This window comes from Lactuca virosa, chromosome 1 (assembly GCF_052849685.1).
Source record: "Lactuca virosa cultivar CGN04683 chromosome 1, Lactuca_virosa_CGN04683_v6, whole genome shotgun sequence".
Classification (NCBI taxonomy): Eukaryota; Viridiplantae; Streptophyta; class Magnoliopsida; order Asterales; family Asteraceae; genus Lactuca; species Lactuca virosa.
The window spans coordinates 263,512,892-263,522,486 of NC_136426.1; the positions used below are offsets into that span (position 1 = coordinate 263,512,892).

Below are 9,595 nucleotides of genomic sequence, written 5' to 3' on the forward strand. Positions count from 1 at the left end.
GCATGGATATTATTTCGGGTGCGATCATACCAGCACTAATGCACCGGATCCCATCAGAACTCCGCAGTTAAGCGTGCTTGGGCGAGAGTAGTACTAGGATGGGTGACCCCCTGGGAAGTCCTCGTGTTGCACCCCCCTTTTTCGTTGTCCGTTTGCGTTTTTTTAGATTTTACGTGCGGTTTTTTTTTTTGTTTTTTTTTCTTTCTTGCTATTTCTATGCTCGGGTGGCCTCCGTTTCATGGTTCATGGTCTTCGTATTTTTGGAACGGAGCCGATCGGTCACGTGGGTCCCACGCCTCGCGTACGAAAACAAAGGAGGTTCTGCGTCTTTTAAGACATACAAGCAATAAGCATGGATAGTATTTCGGGTGCGATCATACCAGCACTAATGCACCGGATCCCATCAGAACTCCGCAGTTAAGCGTACTTGGGCGAGAGTAGTACTAGGATGGGTGACCCCCTGGGAAGTCCTCGTGTTGCACCCCCCTTTTTCGTTGTCCGTTTGCGTTTTTTTAGATTTTACGTGCGGTTTTTTTTTGTTTTTTTTTTCTTTCTTGCTATTTCTATGCTCGGGTGGCCTCCGCTTCATGGTTGATGGTTTTCGTATTTTTGGAACGGAGCCGATCGGTCACGTGGGTTCCACGCCTCGCGTACGAAAACAAAGGATGTTCTGCGTCTTTTAAGACATAAAAGCAAAAAGCATGGATAGTATTTCGGGTGCGATCATACCAGCACTAATGCACCGGATCCCATCAGAACTTCGCAGTTAAGCGTGCTTGGGCGAGAGTAGTACTAGGATGGGTGACCGCCTGGGAAGTCCTCGTGTTGCACCCCCCCTTTTTCGTTGTCCGTTTGCGTTTTTTTAGATTTTACGTGCGGTTTTTTTTTGTTTTTTTTTCTTGCTATTTCTATGCTCGGGTGGCCTCCGTTTCATGGTTCATGGTCTTCGTATTTTTGGAACGGAGCCGATCGGTCACGTGGGTTCCACGCCTCGCGTACGAAAACAAAGGAGGTTCTGTGTCTCTTAAGACATACAAGCAATAAGCATGGACAGTATTTCGGGTGCGATCATACCAGCACTAATGCACCGGATCCCATCAGAACTCCGCAGTTAAGCGTGCTTGGGCGAGAGTAGTAGGATGGGTGACCCCATGGGAAGTCTTCGTGTTGCACCCCCCTTTTTCGTTGTCCGTTTGCGTTTTTTTAGATTTTACGTGCGGTTTTTTTTTGTTTTTTTTTTCTTTCTTGCTATTTCTATGCTCGGGTGGCCTCCGTTTCATGGTTCATGGTCTTCGTATTTTTGGAACGGAGCCGATCGGTCACGTGGGTCTCACGCCTCGCGTACGAAAACAAAGGAGGTTCTGCGTCTTTTAAGACATACAAGCAATAAGCATGGATATTATTTCGGGTGCGATCATACCAGCACTAATGCACCGGATCCCATCAGAACTCCGCAGTTAAGCGTGCTTGGGCGAGAGTAGTACTAGGATGGGTGACCCCCTGGGAAGTCCTCGTGTTGCACCCCCCTTTTTCGTTGTCCGTTTGCGTTTTTTTAGATTTTACGTGCGGTTTTTTTTTTTTTTTTTTTCTTTCTTGCTATTTCTATGCTCGGGTGGCCTCCGTTTCATGGTTCATGGTCTTCGTATTTTTGGAACGGAGCCGATCGGTCACGTGGGTCCCACGCCTCGCGTACGAAAACAAAGGAGGTTCTGCGTCTTTTAAGACATACAAGCAATAAGCATGGATAGTATTTCGGGTGCGATCATACCAGCACTAATGCACCGGATCCCATCAGAACTCCGCAGTTAAGCGTACTTGGGCGAGAGTAGTACTAGGATGGGTGACCCCCTGGGAAGTCCTCGTGTTGCACCCCCCTTTTTCGTTGTCCGTTTGCGTTTTTTTAGATTTTACGTGCGTTTTTTTTTGTTTTTTTTTCTTTCTTGCTATTTCTATGCTCGGGTGGCCTCCGCTTCATGGTTGATGGTTTTCGTATTTTTGGAACGGAGCCGATCGGTCACGTGGGTTCCACGCCTCGCGTACGAAAACAAAGGATGTTCTGCGTCTTTTAAGACATAAAAGCAAAAAGCATGGATAGTATTTCGGGTGCGATCATACCAGCACTAATGCACCGGATCCCATCAGAACTTCGCAGTTAAGCGTGCTTGGGCGAGAGTAGTACTAGGATGGGTGACCGCCTGGGAAGTCCTCGTGTTGCACCCCCCCTTTTTCGTTGTCCGTTTGCGTTTTTTTAGATTTTACGTGCGGTTTTTTTTTGTTTTTTTTTTCTTGCTATTTCTATGCTCGGGTGGCCTCCGTTTCATGGTTCATGGTCTTCGTATTTTTGGAACGGAGCCGATCGGTCACGTGGGTTCCACGCCTCGCGTACGATAACAAAGGAGGTTCTGTGTCTCTTAAGACATACAAGCAATAAGCATGGACAGTATTTCGGGTGCGATCATACCAGCACTAATGCACCGGATCCCATCAGAACTCCGCAGTTAAGCGTGCTTGGGCGAGAGTAGTAGGATGGGTGACCCCATGGGAAGTCCTCGTGTTGCACCCCCCTTTTTCGTTGTCCGTTTGCGTTTTTTTAGATTTTACGTGCGGTTTTTTTTTGTTTTTTTTTCTTTCTTGCTATTTCTATGCTCGGGTGGCCTCCGCTTCATGGTTGATGGTCTTCGTATTTTTGGAACGGAGCTGATCGGTCACGTGGGTCCCACGCCTCGCGTACGAAAACAAAGGAGGTTCTGCGTCTTTTAAGACATACAAGCAATAAGCATGGATAGTATTTCGGGTGTGATCATACCAACACTAATGCACCGGATCCCATCAGAACGCCGCAGTTAAGCGTGCTTGGGCGAGAGTAGTAGTAGGATGGGTGACCCCCTGGGAAGTCCTCGTGTTGCACCCCCCTTTTTCGTTGTCCGTTTGCGTTTTTTTAGATTTTACGTGCGGTTTTTTTTGGTTTTTTTTTTCTTGCTATTTCTATGCTCGGGTGGCCTCCGTTTCATGGTTCATGGTCTTCGTATTTTTGGAACGGAGCCGATCGGTCACGTGGGTCTCACGCCTCGCGTACGAAAACAAAGGAGGTTCTGCGTCTTTTAAGACATACAAGCAATAAGCATGGATATTATTTCGGGTGCGATCATACCAGCACTAATGCACCGGATCCCATCAGAACTCCGCAGTTAAGCGTGCTTGGGCGAGAGTAGTACTAGGATGGGTGACCCCCTGGGAAGTCCTCGTGTTGCACCCCCCTTTTTCGTTGTCCGTTTGCGTTTTTTTAGATTTTACGTGCGGTTTTTTTTTTGTTTTTTTTTCTTTCTTGCTATTTCTATGCTCGGGTGGCCTCCGTTTCATGGTTCATGGTCTTCGTATTTTTGGAACGGAGCCGATCGGTCACGTGGGTCCCACGCCTCGCGTACGAAAACAAAGGATGTTCTGCGTCTTTTAAGACATACAAGCAATAAGCATGGATAGTATTTCGGGTGCGATCATACCAGCACTAATGCACCGGATCCCATCAGAACTCCGCAGTTAAGCGTACTTGGGCGAGAGTAGTACTAGGATGGGTGACCCCCTGGGAAGTCCTCGTGTTGCACCCCCCTTTTTCGTTGTCCGTTTGCGTTTTTTTAGATTTTACGTGCGGTTTTTTTTTGTTTTTTTTTTCTTTCTTGCTATTTCTATGCTCGGGTGGCCTCCGCTTCATGGTTGATGGTTTTCGTATTTTTGGAACGGAGCCGATCGGTCACGTGGGTTCCACGCCTCGCGTACGAAAACAAAGGATGTTCTGCGTCTTTTAAGACATAAAAGCAAAAAGCATGGATAGTATTTCGGGTGCGATCATACCAGCACTAATGCACCGGATCCCATCAGAACTTCGCAGTTAAGCGTGCTTGGGCGAGAGTAGTACTAGGATGGGTGACCGCCTGGGAAGTCCTCGTGTTGCACCCCCCCTTTTTCGTTGTCCGTTTGCGTTTTTTTAGATTTTACGTGCGGTTTTTTTTTGTTTTTTTTTTCTTGCTATTTCTATGCTCGGGTGGCCTCCGTTTCATGGTTCATGGTCTTCGTATTTTTGGAACGGAGCCGATCGGTCACGTGGGTTCCACGCCTCGCGTACGAAAACAAAGGAGGTTCTGTGTCTCTTAAGACATACAAGCAATAAGCATGGACAGTATTTCGGGTGCGATCATACCAGCACTAATGCACCGGATCCCATCAGAACTCCGCAGTTAAGCGTGCTTGGGCGAGAGTAGTAGGATGGGTGACCCCATGGGAAGTCCTCGTGTTGCACCCCCCTTTTTCGTTGTCCGTTTGCGTTTTTTTAGATTTTACGTGCGGTTTTTTTTTTGTTTTTTTTTTCTTTCTTGCTATTTCTATGCTCGGGTGGCCTCCGTTTCATGGTTCATGGTCTTCGTATTTTTGGAACGGAGCCGATCGGTCACGTGGGTCTCACGCCTCGCGTACGAAAACAAAGGAGGTTCTGCGTCTTTTAAGACATACAAGCAATAAGCATGGATATTATTTCGGGTGCGATCATACCAGCACTAATGCACCGGATCCCATCAGAACTCCGCAGTTAAGCGTGCTTGGGCGAGAGTAGTACTAGGATGGGTGACCCCCTGGGAAGTCCTCGTGTTGCACCCCCCTTTTTCGTTGTCCGTTTGCGTTTTTTTAGATTTTACGTGCGGTTTTTTTTTGTTTTTTTTTCTTTCTTGCTATTTCTATGCTCGGGTGGCCTCCGTTTCATGGTTCATGGTCTTCGTATTTTTGGAACGGAGCCGATCGGTCACGTGGGTCCCACGCCTCGCGTACGAAAACAAAGGAGGTTCTGCGTCTTTTAAGACATACAAGCAATAAGCATGGATAGTATTTCGGGTGCGATCATACCAGCACTAATGCACCGGATCCCATCAGAACTCCGCAGTTAAGCGTACTTGGGCGAGAGTAGTACTAGGATGGGTGACCCCCTGGGAAGTCCTCGTGTTGCACCCCCCTTTTTCGTTGTCCGTTTGCGTTTTTTTAGATTTTACGTGCGGTTTTTTTTTGTTTTTTTTTTCTTTCTTGCTATTTCTATGCTCGGGTGGCCTCCGCTTCATGGTTGATGGTTTTCGTATTTTTAGAACGGAGCCGATCGGTCACGTGGGTTCCACGCCTCGCGTACGAAAACAAAGGATGTTCTGCGTCTTTTAAGACATAAAAGCAAAAAGCATGGATAGTATTTCGGGTGCGATCATACCAGCACTAATGCACCGGATCCCATCAGAACTTCGCAGTTAAGCGTGCTTGGGCGAGAGTAGTACTAGGATGGGTGACCGCCTGGGAAGTCCTCGTGTTGCACCCCCCCTTTTTCGTTGTCCGTTTGCGTTTTTTTAGATTTTACGTGCGGTTTTTTTTTGTTTTTTTTTTCTTGCTATTTCTATGCTCGGGTGGCCTCCGTTTCATGGTTCATGGTCTTCGTATTTTTGGAACGGAGCCGATCGGTCACGTGGGTTCCACGCCTCGCGTACGAAAACAAAGGAGGTTCTGTGTCTCTTAAGACATACAAGCAATAAGCATGGACAGTATTTCGGGTGCGATCATACCAGCACTAATGCACCGGATCCCATCAGAACTCCGCAGTTAAGCGTGCTTGGGCGAGAGTAGTAGGATGGGTGACCCCATGGGAAGTCCTCGTGTTGCACCCCCATTTTTCGTTGTCCGTTTGCGTTTTTTTAGATTTTACGTGCGGTTTTTTTTGTTTTTTTTTCTTTCTTGCTATTTCTATGCTCGGGTGGCCTCCGCTTCATGGTTGATGGTCTTCGTATTTTTGGAACGGAGCTGATCGGTCACGTGGGTCCCACGCCTCGCGTACGAAAACAAAGGAGGTTCTGCGTCTTTTAAGACATACAAGCAATAAGCATGGATAGTATTTCGGGTGTGATCATACCAACACTAATGCACCGGATCCCATCAGAACGCCGCAGTTAAGCGTGCTTGGGCGAGAGTAGTACTAGGATGGGTGACCCCCTGGGAAGTCCTCGTGTTGCACCCCCCTTTTTCGTTGTCCGTTTGCGTTTTTTTAGATTTTACGTGCGGTTTTTTTTTTGTTTTTTTTTCTTTCTTGCTATTTCTATGCTCGGGTGGCCTCCGTTTCATGGTTCATGGTCTTCGTATTTTTGGAACGGAGCCGATCGGTCACGTGGGTCCCACGCCTCGCGTACGAAAACAAAGGAGGTTCTGCGTCTTTTAAGACATACAAGCGATAAGCATGGATAGTATTTCGGGTGCGATCATACCAGCACTAATGCACCGGATCCCATCAGAACTCCGCAGTTAAGCGTACTTGGGCGAGAGTAGTACTAGGATGGGTGACCCCCTGGGAAGTCCTCGTGTTGCACCCCCCTTTTTCGTTGTCCGTTTGCGTTTTTTTAGATTTTACGTGCGGTTTTTTTTTGTTTTTTTTTTCTTTCTTGCTATTTCTATGCTCGGGTGGCCTCCGCTTCATGGTTGATGGTTTTCGTATTTTTGGAACGGAGCCGATCGGTCACGTGGGTTCCACGCCTCGCGTACGAAAACTAAGGATGTTCTGCGTCTTTTAAGACATAAAAGCAAAAAGCATGGATAGTATTTCGGGTGCGATCATACCAGCACTAATGCACCGGATCCCATCAGAACTTCGCAGTTAAGCGTGCTTGGGCGAGAGTAGTACTAGGATGGGTGACCGCCTGGGAACTCCTCGTGTTGCACCCCCCCCTTTTTCGTTGTCCGTTTGCGTTTTTTTAGATTTTACGTGCGGTTTTTTTTTGTTTTTTTTTCTTGCTATTTCTATGCTCGGGTGGCCTCCGTTTCATGGTTCATGGTCTTCGTATTTTTGGAACGGAGCCGATCGGTCACGTGGGTTCCACGCCTCGCGTACGAAAACAAAGGAGTTTCTGTGTCTCTTAAGACATACAAGCAATAAGCATGGACAGTATTTCGGGTGCGATCATACCAGCACTAATGCACCGGATCCCATCAGAACTCCGCAGTTAAGCGTGCTTGGGCGAGAGTAGTACTAGGATGGGTGACCCCATGGGAAGTCCTCGTGTTGCACCCCCCTTTTTCGTTGTCCGTTTGCGTTTTTTTAGATTTTACGTGCGGTTTTTTTTGGTTTTTTTTCTTTCTTGCTATTTCTATGCTCGGGTGGCCTCCGCTTCATGGTTGATGGTCTTCGTATTTTTGGAACGGAGCTGATCGGTCACGTGGGTCCCACGCCTCGCGTACGAAAACAAAGGAGGTTCTGCGTCTTTTAAGACATACAAGCAATAAGCATGGATAGTATTTCGGGTGTGATCATACCAACACTAATGCACCGGATCCCATCAGAACGCCGCAGTTAAGCGTGCTTGGGCGAGAGTAGTACTAGGATGGGTGACCCCCTGGGAAGTCCTCGTGTTGCACCCCCCTTTTTCGTTGTCCGTTTGCGTTTTTTTAGATTTTACGTGCGGTTTTTTTTTTGTTTTTTTTTTCTTTCTTGCTATTTCTATGCTCGGGTGGCCTCCGTTTCATGGTTCATGGTCTTCGTATTTTTGGAACGGAGCCGATCGGTCACGTGGGTCCCACGCCTCGCGTACGAAAACAAAGGAGGTTCTGCGTCTTTTAAGACATACAAGCAATAAGCATGGATAGTATTTCGGGTGCGATCATACCAGCACTAATGCACCGGATCCTATCAGAAACTCCGCAGTTAAGCGTGCTTGGGCGAGAGTAGTACTAGGATGGGTGACCCCCTGGGAAGTCCTCGTGTTGCACCCCCCTTTTTCGTTGTCCGTTTGCGTTTTTTTAGATTTTACGTGCGGTTTTTTTTTGTTTTTTTTTCTTTCTTGCTATTTCTATGCTCGGGTGGCCTCCGCTTCATGGTTGATGGTTTTCGTATTTTTGGAACGGAGCCGATCGGTCACGTGGGTTCCACGCCTCGCGTACGAAAACAAAGGAGGTTCTGCGTCTTTTAAGACATACAAGCAATAAGCATGGATAGTATTTCGGGTGCGATCATACCAGCACTAATGCACCGGATCCCATCAGAACTCCGCAGTCAAGCGTGCTTGGGCGAGAGTAGTACTTGGATGGGTGACCCCCTGGGAAGTCCTCGTCTTGCACCCCCCTTTTTCGTTGTCCGTTTGCGTTTTTTTAGATTTTACGTGCGGTTTTTTTTTTGTTTTTTTTTCTTTCTTGCTATTTCTATGCTCGGGTGGCCTCCGTTTCATGGTTCATGGTCTTCGTATTTTTGGAACGGAGCCGATCGGTCACGTGGGTCCCACGCCTCGCGTACGAAAACAAAGGAGGTTCTGCGTCTTTTAAGACATACAAGCAATAAGCATGGATAGTATTTCGGGTGCGATCATACCAGCACTAATGCACCGGATCCCATCAGAACTCCGCAGTTAAGCGTGCTTGGGCGAGAGTAGTACTAGGATGGGTGACCCCCTGGGAAGTCCTCGTGTTGCACCCCCCTTTTTCGTTGTCCGTTTGCGTTTTTTTAGATTTTACGTGCGGTTTTTTTTTGTTTTTTTTTCTTTCTTGCTATTTCTATGCTCGGGTGGCCTCCGCTTCATGGTTGATGGTTTTCGTATTTTTGGAACGGAGCCGATCGGTCACGTGGGTTCCACGCCTCGCGTACGAAAACAAAGGAGGTTCTGCGTCTTTTAAGACATACAAGCAATAAGCATGGACAGTATTTCGGGTGCGATCATACCAGCACTAATGCACCGGATCCCATCAGAACTCCGCAGTCAAGCGTGCTTGGGCGAGAGTAGTACTTGGATGGGTGACCCCCTGGGAAGTCCTCGTCTTGCACCCCCCTTTTTCGTTGTCCGTTTGCGTTTTTTTAGATTTTACGTGCGGTTTTTTTTTTGTTTTTTTTTCTTTCTTGCTATTTCTATGCTCGGGTGGCCTCCGTTTCATGGTTCATGGTCTTCGTATTTTTGGAACGGAGCCGATCGGTCACGTGGGTCCCACGCCTCGCGTACGAAAACAAAGGAGGTTCTGCGTCTTTTAAGACATACAAGCAATAAGCATGGATAGTATTTCGGGTGCGATCATACCAGCACTAATGCACCGGATCCCATCAGAACTCCGCAGTTAAGCGTGCTTGGGCGAGAGTAGTACTAGGATGGGTGACCCCCTGGGAAGTCCTCGTGTTGCACCCCCCTTTTTCGTTGTCCGTTTGCGTTTTTTTAGATTTTACGTGCGGTTTTTTTTTGTTTTTTTTTCTTTCTTGCTATTTCTATGCTCGGGTGGCCTCCGCTTCATGGTTGATGGTTTTCGTATTTTTGGAACGGAGCCGATCGGTCACGTGGGTTCCACGCCTCGCGTACGAAAACAAAGGAGGTTCTGCGTCTTTTAAGACATACAAGCAATAAGCATGGACAGTATTTCGGGTGCGATCATACCAGCACTAATGCACCGGATCCCATCAGAACTCCGCAGTTAAGCGTGCTTGGGCGGGAGTAGTACTAGGATGGGTGACCCCATGGGAAGTCCTCGTGTTGCACCCCCCTTTTTCGTTGTCCGTTTGCGTTTTTTTAGATTTTACGTGCGGTTTTTTTTTGTTTTTTTTTCTTTCTTGCTATTT

At 47.5% G+C, this 9,595-nt stretch overlaps 28 non-coding genes across 28 annotated transcripts; all 28 read left to right on the forward strand.

The window, feature by feature from the left end:
• Positions 1-16: 16 nt before the first annotated feature.
• LOC145151080 (5S ribosomal RNA) lies at positions 17-135 on the forward strand. Its single transcript, XR_013731876.1, has one exon. It is a non-coding gene; the product is annotated as a 5S ribosomal RNA (ribosomal RNA).
• Positions 136-366: 231 nt separating this feature from the next.
• Positions 367-485, forward strand: LOC145136624 (5S ribosomal RNA). The gene has a single exon (XR_013720627.1). It is a non-coding gene; the product is annotated as a 5S ribosomal RNA (ribosomal RNA).
• Positions 486-715: 230 nt separating this feature from the next.
• Positions 716-834, forward strand: LOC145155972 (5S ribosomal RNA). Its single transcript, XR_013736399.1, has one exon. It is a non-coding gene; the product is annotated as a 5S ribosomal RNA (ribosomal RNA).
• Positions 835-1,060: 226 nt separating this feature from the next.
• Positions 1,061-1,176, forward strand: LOC145149799 (5S ribosomal RNA). The gene has a single exon (XR_013730644.1). It is a non-coding gene; the product is annotated as a 5S ribosomal RNA (ribosomal RNA).
• A 230-nt stretch (positions 1,177-1,406) lies between these two features.
• Positions 1,407-1,525, forward strand: LOC145151092 (5S ribosomal RNA). The gene has a single exon (XR_013731884.1). It is a non-coding gene; the product is annotated as a 5S ribosomal RNA (ribosomal RNA).
• A 229-nt stretch (positions 1,526-1,754) lies between these two features.
• Positions 1,755-1,873, forward strand: LOC145136631 (5S ribosomal RNA). Its single transcript, XR_013720628.1, has one exon. It is a non-coding gene; the product is annotated as a 5S ribosomal RNA (ribosomal RNA).
• Positions 1,874-2,101: 228 nt separating this feature from the next.
• Positions 2,102-2,220, forward strand: LOC145155973 (5S ribosomal RNA). The gene has a single exon (XR_013736400.1). It is a non-coding gene; the product is annotated as a 5S ribosomal RNA (ribosomal RNA).
• Positions 2,221-2,447: 227 nt separating this feature from the next.
• On the forward strand, positions 2,448-2,563 carry LOC145148852 (5S ribosomal RNA). Its single transcript, XR_013729717.1, has one exon. It is a non-coding gene; the product is annotated as a 5S ribosomal RNA (ribosomal RNA).
• Positions 2,564-2,792: 229 nt separating this feature from the next.
• LOC145149934 (5S ribosomal RNA) lies at positions 2,793-2,911 on the forward strand. Its single transcript, XR_013730770.1, has one exon. It is a non-coding gene; the product is annotated as a 5S ribosomal RNA (ribosomal RNA).
• A 226-nt stretch (positions 2,912-3,137) lies between these two features.
• LOC145151103 (5S ribosomal RNA) lies at positions 3,138-3,256 on the forward strand. The gene has a single exon (XR_013731895.1). It is a non-coding gene; the product is annotated as a 5S ribosomal RNA (ribosomal RNA).
• A 230-nt stretch (positions 3,257-3,486) lies between these two features.
• On the forward strand, positions 3,487-3,605 carry LOC145136637 (5S ribosomal RNA). The gene has a single exon (XR_013720629.1). It is a non-coding gene; the product is annotated as a 5S ribosomal RNA (ribosomal RNA).
• A 230-nt stretch (positions 3,606-3,835) lies between these two features.
• On the forward strand, positions 3,836-3,954 carry LOC145155974 (5S ribosomal RNA). The gene has a single exon (XR_013736401.1). It is a non-coding gene; the product is annotated as a 5S ribosomal RNA (ribosomal RNA).
• Positions 3,955-4,181: 227 nt separating this feature from the next.
• On the forward strand, positions 4,182-4,297 carry LOC145148853 (5S ribosomal RNA). Its single transcript, XR_013729718.1, has one exon. It is a non-coding gene; the product is annotated as a 5S ribosomal RNA (ribosomal RNA).
• A 231-nt stretch (positions 4,298-4,528) lies between these two features.
• Positions 4,529-4,647, forward strand: LOC145151115 (5S ribosomal RNA). The gene has a single exon (XR_013731906.1). It is a non-coding gene; the product is annotated as a 5S ribosomal RNA (ribosomal RNA).
• Positions 4,648-4,876: 229 nt separating this feature from the next.
• Positions 4,877-4,995, forward strand: LOC145136648 (5S ribosomal RNA). Its single transcript, XR_013720634.1, has one exon. It is a non-coding gene; the product is annotated as a 5S ribosomal RNA (ribosomal RNA).
• A 230-nt stretch (positions 4,996-5,225) lies between these two features.
• LOC145155975 (5S ribosomal RNA) lies at positions 5,226-5,344 on the forward strand. Its single transcript, XR_013736402.1, has one exon. It is a non-coding gene; the product is annotated as a 5S ribosomal RNA (ribosomal RNA).
• Positions 5,345-5,571: 227 nt separating this feature from the next.
• On the forward strand, positions 5,572-5,687 carry LOC145148854 (5S ribosomal RNA). The gene has a single exon (XR_013729719.1). It is a non-coding gene; the product is annotated as a 5S ribosomal RNA (ribosomal RNA).
• A 228-nt stretch (positions 5,688-5,915) lies between these two features.
• Positions 5,916-6,034, forward strand: LOC145148871 (5S ribosomal RNA). The gene has a single exon (XR_013729735.1). It is a non-coding gene; the product is annotated as a 5S ribosomal RNA (ribosomal RNA).
• A 230-nt stretch (positions 6,035-6,264) lies between these two features.
• LOC145136655 (5S ribosomal RNA) lies at positions 6,265-6,383 on the forward strand. The gene has a single exon (XR_013720637.1). It is a non-coding gene; the product is annotated as a 5S ribosomal RNA (ribosomal RNA).
• A 230-nt stretch (positions 6,384-6,613) lies between these two features.
• LOC145139360 (5S ribosomal RNA) lies at positions 6,614-6,732 on the forward strand. Its single transcript, XR_013721890.1, has one exon. It is a non-coding gene; the product is annotated as a 5S ribosomal RNA (ribosomal RNA).
• Positions 6,733-6,959: 227 nt separating this feature from the next.
• Positions 6,960-7,078, forward strand: LOC145153261 (5S ribosomal RNA). The gene has a single exon (XR_013733781.1). It is a non-coding gene; the product is annotated as a 5S ribosomal RNA (ribosomal RNA).
• Positions 7,079-7,306: 228 nt separating this feature from the next.
• LOC145148873 (5S ribosomal RNA) lies at positions 7,307-7,425 on the forward strand. Its single transcript, XR_013729737.1, has one exon. It is a non-coding gene; the product is annotated as a 5S ribosomal RNA (ribosomal RNA).
• Positions 7,426-7,656: 231 nt separating this feature from the next.
• On the forward strand, positions 7,657-7,776 carry LOC145147643 (5S ribosomal RNA). The gene has a single exon (XR_013728540.1). It is a non-coding gene; the product is annotated as a 5S ribosomal RNA (ribosomal RNA).
• A 229-nt stretch (positions 7,777-8,005) lies between these two features.
• On the forward strand, positions 8,006-8,124 carry LOC145145450 (5S ribosomal RNA). The gene has a single exon (XR_013726422.1). It is a non-coding gene; the product is annotated as a 5S ribosomal RNA (ribosomal RNA).
• A 230-nt stretch (positions 8,125-8,354) lies between these two features.
• Positions 8,355-8,473, forward strand: LOC145151126 (5S ribosomal RNA). The gene has a single exon (XR_013731916.1). It is a non-coding gene; the product is annotated as a 5S ribosomal RNA (ribosomal RNA).
• Positions 8,474-8,702: 229 nt separating this feature from the next.
• Positions 8,703-8,821, forward strand: LOC145145451 (5S ribosomal RNA). The gene has a single exon (XR_013726423.1). It is a non-coding gene; the product is annotated as a 5S ribosomal RNA (ribosomal RNA).
• Positions 8,822-9,051: 230 nt separating this feature from the next.
• On the forward strand, positions 9,052-9,170 carry LOC145151138 (5S ribosomal RNA). The gene has a single exon (XR_013731921.1). It is a non-coding gene; the product is annotated as a 5S ribosomal RNA (ribosomal RNA).
• Positions 9,171-9,399: 229 nt separating this feature from the next.
• Positions 9,400-9,518, forward strand: LOC145153720 (5S ribosomal RNA). Its single transcript, XR_013734213.1, has one exon. It is a non-coding gene; the product is annotated as a 5S ribosomal RNA (ribosomal RNA).
• Positions 9,519-9,595: the final 77 nt, after the last annotated feature.